Source organism: Vulpes vulpes, chromosome 4, assembly GCF_048418805.1.
Source record: "Vulpes vulpes isolate BD-2025 chromosome 4, VulVul3, whole genome shotgun sequence".
Classification (NCBI taxonomy): Eukaryota; Metazoa; Chordata; class Mammalia; order Carnivora; family Canidae; genus Vulpes; species Vulpes vulpes.
In genome coordinates, this window is record NC_132783.1 from 60,873,801 (window position 1) to 60,887,569 (window position 13,769).

The following is a 13,769-nucleotide window of genomic DNA, read 5'->3' on the forward strand; positions in this document are numbered from 1 at the left end:
TTTTGTATTGCACAGGTCAGGTAGTTCTGCTGGATGTCCTCAGCCTCAGGGCAAACATTCTTGGTTCAACATGGACATTTCTAAAGACAGAAGTACTAAGTAAAGAAAACTCTGGTGTACTTAAGGGCGATGTGCCCACCTTTTGAAAGAATGATACAGGTCGCAGTGTGCACTGGGCCCGGTGCTCGGGGGCGCCCGGCGGCAGGCGCGTCCTCCCTGTCCTGCCCCCCCCCCCGCCCCTGCCTCCGCCTGTCCCCGGAGGGCTGGGGAGCGCGGGGTCCTGGGCTGCGTCCGCTCGGCGCCCTGGGCTCGGGTCTGCGCTGCTGGTGCTGGGGTGGCTCCCGGGGCCGCGGCCTCCGAGGCAGCAGGTGCAGCCCCGCCCGGAGCCCCCGCCCGCGTCTCCCCCCAGGCCCCGCCGGCGCTCGGCGCGCTCTCCCGGGGCGCCCCTCCTCTGCTGGAGACCCGAGCCCGGGGGCCCCAGCGCCCCCCGCCGCCCCCCGCCGCCCCCATCGCCCCCCACCGCCCCCATCGCCCCCCGCCGCCCCCATCGCCCTCCACCGCCCCCCGCCGCCCCCATCGCCCTCCACCGCCCCCATCGCCCTCCACCGCCCCCCGCCGCCCCCCGCCGCCCCCATTGCCCCCCGCCGCCCCCATCGCCCTCCACCGCCCTCCACCGTCCCCACCGCCCCCCGCCGCCCCCCACCGCCCCCATCGCCCCCCGCCGCCCCCATCGCCCCCCGCCGCCCTCCGCCGCCCCCCGCCGCCCCCCGCCGCCCCCACCGCCCCCCGCCGCCCCCATCGCCCTCCACCGCCCCCCCCCGCCCCCCGCCGCCCCCCGCCGCCCTCCGCCGCCCCCATCGCCCCCCACCGCCCCCATCGCCCCCCGCCGCCCCCATCGCCCCCCGCCGCCCCCATCGCCCTCCACCGCCCCCCCCCGCCCCCCGCCGCCCCCCGCCGCCCTCCGCCGCCCCCATCGCCCCCCACCGCCCCCATCGCCCCCCGCCGCCCCCATCGCCCCCCGCCGCCCCCACCGCCCCCCGCCGCCCCCATCGCCCTCCACCGCCCCCCGCCGCCCCCCGCCGCCCCCCGCCGCCCTCCGCCGCCCCCATCGCCCCCCGCCGCCCCCATCGCCCCCCGCCGCCCCCACCGCCCCCCGCCGCCCCCCGCCGCCCCCATCGCCCCCCGCCGCCCCCATCGCCCCCCGCCGCCCCCACCGCCCCCCGCCGCCCCCCGCCGCCCCCATCGCCCCCCGCCGCCCCCATCGCCCTCCACCGCCCTCCACCGCCCTCCACCGTCCCCACCGCCCCCCGCCGCCCCCCACCGCCCCCCGCCGCCCTCCGCCGCCCCCCGCCGCCCCCCGCCGCCCCCACCGCCCCCCGCCGCCCCCATCGCCCTCCACCGCCCCCCGCCGCCCCCCGCCGCCCCCCGCCGCCCTCCGCCGCCCCCATCGCCCCCCACCGCCCCCATCGCCCCCCGCCGCCCCCATCGCCCCCCGCCGCCCCCATCGCCCTCCACCGCCCCCACCGCCCCCCGCCGCCCCCCGCCGCCCCCCGCCGCCCCCATCGCCTTCCGCCGCCCCCATCGCCCTCCACCGCCCCCCGCCGCCCCCCGCCGCCCCCATCGCCCCCCGCCGCCCCCATCGCCCTCCACCGCCCTCCACCGTCCCCACCGCCCCCCGCCGCCCCCATCGCCCCCCGCCGCCCCCATCGCCCCCCGCCGCCCCCATCGCCCCCCGCCGCCCTCCGCCGCCCCCCGCCGCCCCCCGCCGCCCCCACCGCCCCCCGCCGCCCCCATCGCCCTCCACCGCCCCCCGCCGCCCCCCGCCGCCCTCCGCCGCCCCCATCGCCCCCCACCGCCCCCATCGCCCCCCGCCGCCCCCATCGCCCCCCGCCGCCCCCATCGCCCTCCACCGCCCCCACCGCCCCCCGCCGCCCCCATCGCCCCCCGCCGCCCCCATCGCCCCCCGCCGCCCCCATCGCCCCCCGCCGCCCCCCGCCGCCCCCCGCCGCCCCCACCGCCAGTCCCGGGAGCGCCTTCCCGTCCGGGAGAATCCGGGCGGATCCTGAGAGTTCCCGCTGCTCGGGGCGGGCGCTCGGGTCCCGCCGCTTCGCCCCCCCCCGCCCCCCGCCCGGCTCCTGGGGCCCCTCCCCCATTCGATTCTTTTGACTTTTTTCCCCGCCTTCCTACCTCGTTAGAAGCGAAAACGCTTCTCTCCGAGGCGTTCCAGCTGTTCTGTCTCCATCCCCGGTGGAATCCGCAGGTGTTCAGGACGCTTTGCCAGTGATCAAGGTAAGCCGCGGGGCAGGCGATGGGCCCGTCCTGGCCAGCTCGCCCCGCGCATCTTCCGAGCTTATAAGACACACTGCAACTAAAATTGTGGTAAATAGGGAAATTAGCTTTAATAAAAATTTTATGAGTGAAAAGACTAGAATTTCAAGCAAGTGTTTTTTTATTTATGATAGTCACAGAGAGAGAGAGAGAGGCAGAGACACAGGCAGAGGGAGAAGCCGGCTCCATGCACCGGGAGCCCAATGTGGGATTCGATCCCGGGTCTCCAGGATCGCGCCCTGGGCCAAAGGCAGGCGCCAAACCGCTGCGCCACCCAGGGATCCCTCAAGCAAGTGTTTTAAAATGTTATATTGTTAAGTAAAAATAACGTGAAGATACCTATTCTTAAATAATGGAGTATTTGTAATAGTTTTTTTTTTTTTTATTTAGTTTCATTTTTATTTTTTATTTTTTTTATTTATTTTTTTTTAAATTTTTATTTATTTATGATAGTCACAGAGAGAGAGAGAGAGGCAGAGACATAGGCAGAGGGAGAAGCAGGCTCCATGCACCGGGAGCCCGACGTGGGATTCGATCCCGGGTCTCCAGGATCGCGCCCTGGGCCAAAGGCAGGCGCCAAATCGCTGCGCCACCCAGGGATCCCTAGTTTCAAAGAGATTTTATATCCTTAGCAGGAATAGGCATTTGAAAATATAAGTAAAAATAGAAATGTCATTGCCCAGAATATGAAGATACGGCTAAATTTTTACTGGACACGTTGGTGAAATATTTAAGCTATCTGCATCATTTGCTCTTATAAATGAAGACAGTATCAGTTTTAAAAATGACTGTCACATATACTCCACATAAATTGAGGGTGCTTTCATGTTTGGATTGCCATTTTCATTCATATGAGCATGGGCCACAATCTGGCACCAAGTTCACGTTAGTTTTTTTTGCAAAAATACAGAACAGGGATCCCAACATACCTGACAGCTTCAGGGGTATTGTCTTCAAGAGGAATCCCTACAATACTTAAGGCCTGCAAACTCAAATGCAGTTCATAAAATATAAATCTTCTTCTTCTTTTTTTTTTTTTTTGCAATAAACATCACTGTTTGGTAACAGAGCTTATATGCCACAGTTACCTTAAACCATTAAGTTTTTGGGGAAATGGTGCTAGTAGAGGTAAGTCTGAGGTCATTCTGTCCAAAGAAAAAGCATTTAGACTTGCTGTTAGCCCTTCTTCTCACACATTCACTTAACGATATATGTATATTTATAGTTGGGATGATGTTAACAATACTTTAGATATGGTGTCTAAGAGGCATGCCTGGGTGACTCAGTGGTTGAGCCTCTGCTTTTGGCTCAGAGTGTGATCCCAGGGTCCTGGGATCAAGTCCTGCATCGGGCTCCTTGCATGGAGCTTGCTCTCTGCCTGCATCTCTGCCTCTCCCTCTCTGTGTCTCTCATGAATAAATGAATAAAATCTTAAAAATATATATAGGGTACCTAAGACAACCTGGACAACATAAAGCATCTTACAATTTTGATGAGAAAAATCTTGAAAATATGAGGATACATTGGTCAATATTTTGGGTTTGGATCAATAGTCCTCCTGTACCTCATTACCTCATATTACTTGTGCAGATCATTATTGCTGGCTTTTTTATTTTATTGTACTTGGTAGATAGTGGTCATTATGTTACTTAGGATTAGGATCAGAGTACATATGAGTCTCTCTAGTTGACAGTAAAGCTGAACTATTTCATTCTCTACTTAATCTCACTACCTTTGTTCCTTGTGTGTGTGTTTATGTATGTGTGTACATGTGTGCATAGTTTTATGTGCTTGGTAACTGAAGACAATACTTAATAAAATAAAGGAAATTCAGGATTCTTCACTACAGTTTTAGCCATTCTTTGACTTATCAGATGACTTCTGGCAAATGGTATCCCAACTTCAATTGGTTCCTTGGAATAAATTTTCAGGAGAGTTGATTTCAGCTGAAGAAATATATCTCTATATCTAAATCACAGATAATTGAGAGACAGACAGTATCTTAGTCTGTTTGAGAAGCTATAATAAAAATAGCATCAATTGGATGACTTAAATAACAGAAATTTATTTCTCGCAGTCTGAAGGCCGAGAAATCTAGGATCAAGGCTTATTTTGTACCTGGTTTAAAGATGGGAGATTTCTTGTATTCTCATATGATAAGAGAGGGAGAAAAGAAAAGCAAGCTTGCTCATGTTTCTTCTTCTAAGAGCACTAATTCAGGGCTTGTGGGTGGCTCAGTCAGTTAAGCAACTGCCTTTGGCTCCGGTCATGATTTCAGAGTCCTAGGATTGAATCCCAAGTTGGGTTCTCTGCTCAGTGGGACTTCTGCTTCTCCCTCTTCCTCTCCCCCTGTGTGAGCTCTATTTCTTGGATAAATAAATAATATCTTTTTTAAACAAATCATTAATTCTATCATAACGTCTCTCCTTTTACAATCTAAGGACATCCCAGAGTACCATCTCCAAATATCATTACGTTGAGGATTAGGGTTTCAATATATGAATTCTGGGGGGACACAAAAATTCACTCTACAGCAGATATAGATGGTGAATGATAAATAGATAGATGATGATAGATAGATGATAGATAGATAGATAAATAGATAATGATAGAAAAATCCTAAGGAAAACATAGACAACTCCCAAATTAATATGCCTACACTAAAATTTTTCTGAACTGCACACTCATGTATATAACTCAGTATCTGGTCTTGGATGTCTAACATATATTCTAATATAACAGATTTAGTGGTGAACAGTAGATGATTCTTCTTTTAATCTGCACCAATCCTATATCCTGCACCAATCCATTATCTATACTTCTTCCATATCATTTAAAGGCAACTTTATCCCACTAATTGCTTAGGTTAAAAATCTGAAGTTATCTTTTTTTTTTTTAAGATTTTATTTATTTATTTATTTATTTATTTATTTATTTATTTATTTATTTAAAATAGAGAAAGTGTGCACACAGGGAAAGAGGGAGAGGGAGAAGGAGACTCCTTGCTCAGCTGGGAATCTGATGAGGGGCTCAATCCCAGGACCCCAAGATCATGACCTGAGCCAAAGGTAGACACTTAACTAATTGAAATACCCAGGAACCCCTGAAAGTTATCTTTGACACCATATTTTCTTTCTAATCCTATAGAAAATGGATTAAGTTTTATCTTCAAAATGTATTCAGATTCCCACTACCAGGTACAGCCCTGATCTGAACCACCATCTTTATTCTCTTAGATTACTGCAGTAATCCCTTAATTCATTTCTCTGCTTCCATCCTTGACTCTGTTGACTATTTTCTTTTCTTTTGTTAAAGATTTATGTATGTGTTTATTTATTTATTTATTTATTTATTTATTTATTTATTTATGATAGAGAGAGAGCAGAAGCAGTGAGGAGAGTCAGAGGAGAGGGAAAGAGAGGGAATCCTCTAGTAGATTCCTGTGAGTATAGAGCCTGACCCAGGACTGGATCCCAGGACTCTGAGATTATGACCTGGGCTGAAATCAAAAGTCAGCTGCCTAACCTACTGAGCACCCTATTTTCAATATAAATGCCTCCATGGTCTTCTTGAAACATAAGTCAGATCATGACACTTCTCTGATGAAACTCTTGCAATGAGATCCATTTCACTCAAAGCAAAGTGGCCCCACTGGTAAAGATCTGTAAGATTTTATCTGATTGTTTTCTACTTGGCTCATTCAACACATTTTGTATGATACAGGAGAATAAAGAGTTCAGAAGTAAATTCATACATTTATGGTTCATTTATTTTCTGCAAATATGCTCAAAACCATTCATTGGAGGAAAGAATAGATTTCCAACAAATAATGCTGGGAAATTCACTGACTATCACATGCAAAAGAAAAGGGTTGGAACCTTACCTCACATCATATACAAAAGTTAACTAAAACTAGATCAAGACCTAATACCGATGTACATATATCCTTTTGAATTAGTGTTTTTGCATCCTTTGGGTAAATACCCAGTAGAGCAATTGCTGGATCATAGAGTAGTTTAATTTTTAACTTTCTGAGGAATCTCCACTGTGTCTTCCACAGTAGCTGCACCAGTTTGTCTTCCCACCAAATGAACATAAAGCTTCCTTTTTCTCCATATCCTCACCAACATTTGTTGCTTCTTGTGTTTTTTATTTTAGCCATCTGACAGGTGTGAGGTGATATCTCTTTGTTTTATTTTATTTTATTATTATTTTTTATTTGCTTTTTCCCGAGGATGGGTGATGTTGAGCATCTTTTCATATGTCTGCTGGCCATCTGTATGTGTTCTTTGGAGAAATACCTATTCATGTCTTCTGCCCATTTTTAATTGGATTATTCATTTCTTATGTGTTGAATTGTATACGTTTTTTATATATTTCAGGTACTAGCCCTGTTTTTTTGGATATGCCATTTGCAAATATCTTCTCCCATTTAATAGATTGTCTTTTAGTTTTGTTGGTTATTTCCTTTGCAGTGCAGAAGCTTTTTATAACAAAGATGTTGTTATGGCTGATGTCAGAGACATTATTGCATATGCTCTCTACTAGGATTTTTATGGATTCAGGTCTCACATTTACATTCTTGATTCACTTTGAGTTTATTCTTGTGTATGGTGTAAGAAAGTGGTTCAATTTCATTCTTTTGCATGCAGGTGTCCAATTTCCCCCAACACCTTTTGTTGAAAAGATTACCTTCTTCCCATTGCATTCATGCCTTTTTTAAAAGTTTGAAGATTAATTGACCATATCATCAGAGGTTTATTTCTGGGATTTCTATTCTCTTCTGCTAATCTGTGTCTATGTTTGTAATTTCACCTTGTAATTAGCTACCCTATTGGTTGTCAGGAGGACTTGTCAGTCTTGTCAGTATCCTTTGGGGACATTCTGAAGATAGGTGCTTTCTGAAGAAAGGAACTTTATATCTGCAGATGATAAAGATTAGAATATTGATCTAGTCTGTAAAAAAAATACATAGCCAGATTTTTAAACGTCAAGGCAGAATGGGTACTGTGTGATGAGTACTGCTATTGTTAGACCATAGGTCTTCTCATTATTATTTTATAGAGATTAGTGCATGAAATCTGGCAATAACTAACATATTAAGGTCAAAACTCCTGGGCAAAGGAAGATTTTCAAGATTTTCTGAGAGCTGGGCCATTTTGAGTTCATAGTATTGTTTGTATGCTCTATTTTTTCCTGAAAATGTGGAAGATGGAGGCAATAAAATTTTTCATCGATTGCTAATGTTTTGCAAAATTCCTTCATGATGATTCCAACAAATTGAGTACTTGTATGTATTAAGGAAAATAATGTCCAATAGTTAATTTGCCATGGTTACTCCAATAGTCTTTTTGAGTTTGAGATTTTTTAAAACATTCAGAGAGTTCTAAAATAATCATAAGCACATATACATAAAATTGTGATCAAGCAACTGGATAATTCTATCCTGAGTGGTGCAGATATACTTTGGATCTGGCTCAGAACTATATCCCATTTTTATGGCTTTCATTAGACTATTATTATAGCTGGTGAGGCATGAACCAGCCCCATCTCCAACTACAGAGGTGAAATTCCCCAGTATGTATGGGTATGCAATGATTATTCAGGATTGCAATAATCTTATATCTACCAGTAAAATCTAATTGATGTACCTTCTGCAGGCACAATTAACTGGCTGTCTTAGTCAATCTCATGGCCAGGAAAATAGCCAGACTTCCTGATATTAGCCAATGTTTCTTTTCCGAGTCTGGGGCCACATTACTTATGTTTGAATTACCTTGTGTATATAGTTAACAATTTCTAATATTATCATTGTCTCAAGCAACCTCTTTGCATGGAGGTAAAATCACTGTTTGTTTTTCATAACAATATTCCAGTACATTCTCTATGGATTCTTCAGTGTTGCTTTTGCTGTGTACCACAACATGTATTATAAATAATTCCATTGAGGGATCCCTGGGTGGCGCAGCGGTTTGGCGCCTGCCTTTGGCCCAGGGCGCGATCCTGGAGACCCGGGATCGAATCCCACGTCGGGCTCCCGGCGCATGGAGCCTGCTTCTCCCTCTGCCTGTGTCTCTGCCTCTCTCTTTCTCTCTGTATGACTATCATAAATAAATAAAATTAAAAAAAAATTTTAAATAATTCCATTGAAAGCATAAGCCCTACAAAATATCTTCTATTGAGTCTCTAGTTTTATAGGCCAAGAGTGGTAACTTAAAATATTTAATTGAGCTTTGAAAAATGCTCAGTGGATTATCAATAAAATAGTTTCATCAACATTAAAACCCATCAATTCCCTGATGTGGCAAGGACAGTATCTGTAGGAATATTTACCATTGTTTAAGCTGTTTTATGGGCATAAACAAGGAAGGCAAGCCCAGCTCTTGGATCTGGAGAAACATTCATATAGGATATGAATTGCTAGTGGTCACCACGTTGTAGAGTTAGAATCCCTAATGCACATTCTAATTTTATGAGCATATATATGTGTATATATATGTACATGTATATATGTAATTTCAGATAGGTGTGGTATAGGGGACATATATAATTAAGATTGAGAAATGGCTGGCTGATTCAGCCTCAGCAGTCCACAGTAAGAGTTTTCATTTTGTTTTATTTTTACCCTCTGATAGTTTTGTAAGGAGGTTGAATTATGCTGAAAAAGTTGGGATTTTGTCACAATATTCTGTAGATCTCAAAATACTTCAATTTTCCTCACAATGATGATTTCGGATATTGCTTACAACCTTGTTACCATTTTGTGGCTAGAATATACCTTCCAGCAAAGAGATCAGGACCTAAATAGTATACATGACAAAATCCTTTTTTTTTTCTTTTTGATTAAAGATGTTTAGTCAGCCATGAGTTTTTTTTTTATGAAGTAGATTGAGTCTCTTGGGGAGATTTTGAGAACAGACGTAGACAAGAGATCATCTATAAACTGACTGAGGGTGGAAGGTCTTGGAAATGTTATGTCCTTTGTATCTGAAAGTATCTAAGTACTGAAAGAAATATGAGTGCATCTTTGTGAATCCCTAAGTCATTACCATGTCAGTATATTTTTGGTCATTCCAATGGAAGGAGTTTGGTTATAAAGCGTAAAATAAAAATAAAAGCATAACCATAAACACTGCTTATGTTTATATGTAAACATGTAACCCCATTGGAAGTCCTGTGTACAGGCAACCCCATTGGAAGTCCTGTGTCGATGTATCTGCATTGGAAGCAGTGTACCTGAGCCCCCAAGAAGGGTATTCCAAACTCCATTGCACTCTTCCTTCATCAGGATGATATTCTTGCTGACCTACTGTTGCCACTAATTCAATAAATTGAGAATTGGGGCTTCTAATGAGAGAAGTAAGATAAATTGCATGACAATTTTATTTATATGTTTAGGGAATTAGCCAAATGAGAAACAAAGAAGAGTCAAGCCAAAGAGTCTGGGCCATGGGTCCTCTTTTCAATTCAGGGACCACAGTCACGGTGATGAATTGATAGCTCTGACAGAGCAGAAAGATACACCTGGAATGTCCCTCTTCATCATGACATAAATCTAACCTATGTTAATTTCACCACTTTATGTGCTGGGAGGGTTGGAGAAGCACTCCTTGAGTGCATTGCCAGCCTGCACACGTGTATCCATGCAAACACAATTTCACAGTCCTCTGCTTTCTTTTCAGTACATTATTGGGTCCCCATATCCTGGTGCTTTATGCTGAAGTCAGCCTCTCCCTTGCAAGATGCTGGAACAATTTTATCATTGATTCTGAGTATCAGAATGATAATGATAGTACCTCATTCTTTCACTCTTTTTGCCTTTTAATTTTCTAGGAGAACTACCCAAAGAGAGGATCTGTTGCTATCATAAGTATGCTCTTTCAGAACACAGCACATGAAAGCAGGAAGTAAAGTACCCTGTGGTACTTGAATGTCTATGAACTCTTTCTTAAATTAAGTCCTAATAAAAAGAAGACTACACAAGGGGATGGAATCAGGTGAGAAAGAGAGATCAATACTATAACATTCTTTCCTTCCTACAGTATTTCCTTCCCCGAGCACTGAGACTTGTTTCACCCTTACTCAGAAACAGAAAAAGGGATCTCAGTGATCACTTTATTTAACTTCTGAATCAGTCAGGTTAAGTTTACTGCTGTAGAAACAATCACAACATTAAATGGGTTGATACAACAGAAGTTTATGTCTTGTTTGTGTGAAGTTCCAACACTGGTGAGAGGGAAAAAGAGGCTGTCTCTGCTCAGCATAGTCATCTAAAAACCCAGGCTTATTCTCCATGTCAGTACTCAGAGAAAAGGCCTCAGAGAGGAGAAAGGAATGGAGACTTGCATGAAAGGATTTTCTTGGGAGGAATTCCCAGGCCACATTTGTGTTTACAACATAATCAGGGGAAACTGCAAGGATGTTGGAAAATGTGCTCTAGCCTCACATAAATATTTCATACGCTTTTTTTTTATTCCAAAAAAACCCATACCATAAACAAAGTATTGTAAAATACTTTAAAAATACATTTGAAGTCTGTAAAAATCAAAGTTCAAGAAATATTTCTTTTGGAGGTTATGTGTAATTTTTGCAATAGATTTAATATGTTTAATACATTTAATGATGTAAATATAAGGTGGTGGATATATTAAGGAATCTTAACATAAAATTATACTCTGAAAAAGATATTTTAACCAGATACTAAAATTACATACACATTAAGGATGCTATATAAACAAGTCTGGTTAGAACTCTTCCTGAGATTAAAAAGCAAAATAAAAAGTGCTAAAAATATTATAGGGAGAAAGTCCAGTCAGATTAACAGTAAAAACTGTAACATGTTTAGGATTATATCTGAAAATGATGAGTGTATCTGATTTAAATGATGTGTGCTTAGCAGTGCAACATGAATTCTTTCTAAAATCCTAATTAAATTTCTTCTGAAGGCATAGGGGGCAAGAGACAAGAATTCCAAAGTACAGAAGGTAAAGACTGCAGAACACCTACAGCTGGAATCTTGGAAGATTTGACAGTAATTATAAGGTAGACAAATCTGGAATGAGAATAATCTTCTAAGACTGGAGTACATAGCGTACTTTGACTCTGCTTCATGAAAGAGAGTCTACCTGAAACAGGTAGGAGGATGTTGAGTACCTCCTTCACCAAATGTTATCAAGCTTAATTACGCAGGATGAGCAACAAACCTGTATTCCATACCTGTGGAAATACTTTTCAACTCAGGGAAAGAATAAGAGGGTCATAAAATAACTAAGTGGAGACTCAGTAAACTGGTGGCTTATTCTGGAAGGGTAATTTCTTGAGGCAAGGCATGCATATGCCTTCAGGAAAAACCCTGAGAGCAATTCATGCTAGGAAATTATAGTTCTTCATTTACTGTATCTATCCAGAGGATTGGAATGTTATACATCCCATTGGGATGTTGTGGGAAACGAGGCTCTTTGGAGATTGCCAGAAGTTCCAGTGGAGCAGGACTTTTGTTTATTTACTGCTTCAACACTGCCTTGAACAGTGTCTGGTACAGAGTAGTTATTAAATACACAGGGATACAGAGAATTGACTGGAAATGTGGTCTTCAGCTTCATTTCACTGTCAATCCGAGGGCAGATCTAAGGGGTATGGGACAAACAAAATAATCATTATTATTAGAAGCAACATAATTTAGTATAATTATATCTAACATTTATAGAGTTCTATACTTAACTGCCAGACACCCTGCTAACATGATTTTATTTGATGTTATTCATATGACAATGCTGGGACATAGGCAGCAGTATTATCTTCATTTGAAACAAACCTGCCAAAGCTCACTAAAAGTAGTAAATCTAGGATTTGAACTGAGGCATTGGCTCTGTAATCTAAGCTCTTAATTGAATTAAAAACAAAGAAGACCTATCATGGGAGGTACTCCTCTTGGAATATATTCCTCCTCATACATAGTGTAATAGACCCCCCCCCCCCCCAGTAGTCTTCTGGCATATGGAAGCCAGAAATAAAAACAAATTTTACAGGCTTTGTTAAAAGGGGGTGTGTGTGGAATCATAGAGTCCCATCTGATGTAATGAAACGCAGGTGGTCTGTACAATATTTCAGCGGAAAATATTCTCCTTTGCTCCTTCCTTCTTCCCAGTGGTGGCTCTGTGGGAGCAGCCTTGGCAGCAAGCACTTCCATGGTGAAGAGTTCTCTTCCCTTATGCAAACTTCCTAGAAGGCAAAGACCAAGTGATTGTATTGTCTTTCTATCCAAAATTGCTATTTTAGAAATATATGATGCAGCTTTTTCGAGGAAAGAAAAATGGAATAAGAGATCAGGATCTAGTATGTGTAAGATTAGCTTTTAGGTTAAAAGGTATGTCTAGACAAAAATATTTGGCTGTGGTTTCTTGTATACTGGGCCAAACAAAATAATCAATAGGTTTCAAAAAGAATTGAAGTGAGTGAAAAGTTGTGAGCATAGCCTACAGAAATTTGTGGTAACTCATCATTTAAGATAATCAATGTAGTGGGCTCCCAAATCTGCAGGTCACAAAAACTCTGGATGCTATAGGATGAGCATTTTCAGATGTGTCCAATGAAGGGTAATGGACAAAGAACAGCCTCCCAAAGACAGAGACTGAACCTACAGATGAAAATTGGCGTATCCCCTGTGCAAGGGTCTGTGCTTATGGATGGATATATTTTATCAGAGGCCGATGGTTCTTTCCAAGTTTCTAGTTATCCTTCTTCACTAATAGGAACTTAGAATATAAATTGGACATAAAACTACCTAGTATAAAGCTGGTATTTTCCAAGTTACCTTAAGGCTAAATGTTGCAATGTAACAGTGTTCTAGTCAGGTCAGTGCCATGTAAGTAGAAGCAGTGTGTATAACTTCTGACAAATCTTAACAAAGGCAGTGTCTCAACGTTCTCTCTTTCTGTTGGGTTGAATGCCAATGTGATAGTTGGAGTTAGCACAGCCATCTGGAACTATGGGGTAGAAATCTTGTGCAGAGATCTTAGATCTCTAATGATATTTAAAGCACAATATTTGTCTTAGAAATTCCATATTATATGACAGAAAGAAACTTTGTCTTTTTCAAACCTGTTAAAACCACTCTTATTTATTTTTAGAATTTCTTTTCTTTTCTTTTTAAGATTTTATTTATTTGAGATAAGGAAATTGAGAGACCTCAGGAGCAAAGTGGAAGGAACAGAGAGAGAGAGAGGAGGAGCAGAGGGAGAGGGAGAAGCAGGCTCCCTTCTGAGCAGGAAGCTAGGTGACATCTGAATCAGGACCTTGGAATCATGCTCTGAACCAAAGGCAGTCACTCAACCAACTCTCAACCATGTAGGCACTCCTATTTTTAAAATTTCTATCCAAACTTTATCCCTATAAATTCATGTTGAATGGCAATTAAATGAGACTCTTCCTTGATAAACCCT

At 44.5% G+C, this 13,769-nt stretch overlaps 1 pseudogene; it reads right to left on the reverse strand.

The window, feature by feature from the left end:
- LOC140598747 (elongation factor 1-alpha 1-like) overlaps positions 1-13,769 on the reverse strand; it is a 42,975-nt pseudogene that overhangs the window by 11,111 nt on the left and 18,095 nt on the right.